Below are 2,120 nucleotides of genomic sequence, written 5' to 3' on the forward strand. Positions count from 1 at the left end.
CAGTTAGGGCGAAGGTTTTTGGCAGTTTTCGGGGGTATGTGCACGTGTCCTTTCTTAATTGGAATTTGTATTACATATGTTTGTTTGTACCGGGTGGCTCCCATTGGTCTAAAAAGAGCGATATCTGATTGGCTCCTCGGATGGAGGGAAAACTCTTAACAAAGTAAACATAGGCGCCTAAAGGCGCAGCATTTGCGGTTCAAGGTTGTGGGAGCCTCTGGCTCCCTTTCCCTGATCCGGCCTTCTGGCCGCGGGCACGACGTCGGAAGCCACTTGGCTTCCGACCGGAGCGTACCTTATCGTGGCAAGGAGAGGCAGCCATCTTGGTTGTCTACTCTCGCCACTCCTCCGTCCGCGTCCCTCCCGCTGGGGGGGACGTAGGGAACTTCCCTTTGGCGGGCTCGCCCGCCCCTCCGGGGACGAGGCTGGAGCCGCCAGGGAGAGAAAGAGAGAGAGAGCGTGTCCTCTGGCCGCTCGGGGACGGCGGGGTTGGCGATTGTTTATCTTTTTTTAATGTATTTTTTTGTGTGTTTTTGCTTTTGTTTTGTACATTTTGGGGGTATGAGAGCCGGCAACCCTTTCTTTCCCTAAAGGGGTGCCAACAGTTTTAAGGAGGGGGGAATGTGGGAGCCTCTGGCTCCCTTTCCCTGATCCGGCCTTCTGGCCGCGGGCACGACGTCGGAAGCCACTTGGCTTCCGACCGGAGCGTACCTTATCGTGGCAAGGAGAGGCAGCCATCTTGGTTGTCTACTCTCGCCACTCCTCCGTCCGCGTCCCTCCCGCTGGGGGGGACGTAGGGAACTTCCCTTTGGCGGGCTCGCCCGCCCCTCCGGGGACGAGGCTGGAGCCGCCAGGGAGAGAAAGAGAGAGAGAGCGTGTCCTCTGGCCGCTCGGGGAAAGGACTGTTCTGCTGGACTTGGAACTGTTCGGACGTGCGGCCACGCACTCTGCTGCCCCACCTCCGTCCAGGCTCTCGGGAAAGTGCGGCAAGGTAAGGACAACCTCCCCCTTGCCGTTACTAGTCTTTATATCTTTGTATTTATCCGGACAAATAAACCCCGGGTGTCCCTCTATTCTGTGTGTCCGTGTACTCCCTTCGTGAGTCCCGGCTAGCGGGTGCAGCCAACACTCGAACCCGTCGTAGCGGTGACTCTGATCCGCTGCGGGGTGGTGGTTTCGCGGTCGGCCTCCTATCCGGACGCCTCGCACCCCTTTGAGACCTCCACAAGGTTCGAGTACGGAAGTTGTCATTGGCAGTTTGAGAACCGCGCGAGGTAGGAGCGCGAGTGTGCGACTTGCTGCCTCAGGACGAGAGCCAAGTGCACTATGTGAGTGTATAAACCATTTTCCATCGTTCCTTTGTTGCGTAGTGTGACTTCCTTAACTTTAATTTGTGAACGGACTTCGGAAACCTTAGAAATCGACACCAACGAACAAATCACGTGATATTTTTGCTGGTTAGATCAGGTTAAGATGGAGAGTCATTTATGGTGGATCAGCTTTCCAGTGTTTATCGTGTATTCATCAAGGTGTTCCGCGTTTCTACTTCAGCATCATTGTTTTATCACCCCGATGACTGGAGGCTTCGTGCATTGGAGCCGTGCTTTATAAAATATTTGTTTTCATGATTCTTGTTTTCTGTTAACTTTTGGGCCTTCTGTTGACGTGACTTGTAAATAAAAAAATAAAGTGCAAATGCCTTCCTGGTGAGGAATTTCAGGAGCACCATTTTTATGCATCATAATCATTCCAAAACCATTATGACAACTTTTTTTTTAATTATTTAATAGAGGAATGCATAGTTATTTGAAAAAAAAAAATTAAAATGATTTTATTTCCTCTAGGACTTTCTTTTCTCTTTTTATATTGTCACCCTTTACCCCCTTTACCCTTTACCCCTTATCTTGTCCCCCGTTGGTCCGTCCCCCCTGAAATGAAATCCTGCGTACGCCACTGCATTATACACCCTGGAGCCGACTCGCCCCCTTTCTGAAGGAGTGGACGTAAGGTTCTTGAATTCGGCTTCACCTCGCGCAACACTCCATAAATGCTATAACGAACGAGATTTTTTTTTTCTTTTAATTGCGGCTGTTTTTTTGTTTTTGTTTACTCTTGTATGG

This window comes from Ixodes scapularis, unplaced genomic scaffold (assembly GCF_016920785.2).
Source record: "Ixodes scapularis isolate PalLabHiFi unplaced genomic scaffold, ASM1692078v2 PGA_scaffold1__304_contigs__length_218370807, whole genome shotgun sequence".
Lineage (NCBI taxonomy): Eukaryota > Metazoa > Arthropoda > Arachnida > Ixodida > Ixodidae > Ixodes > Ixodes scapularis.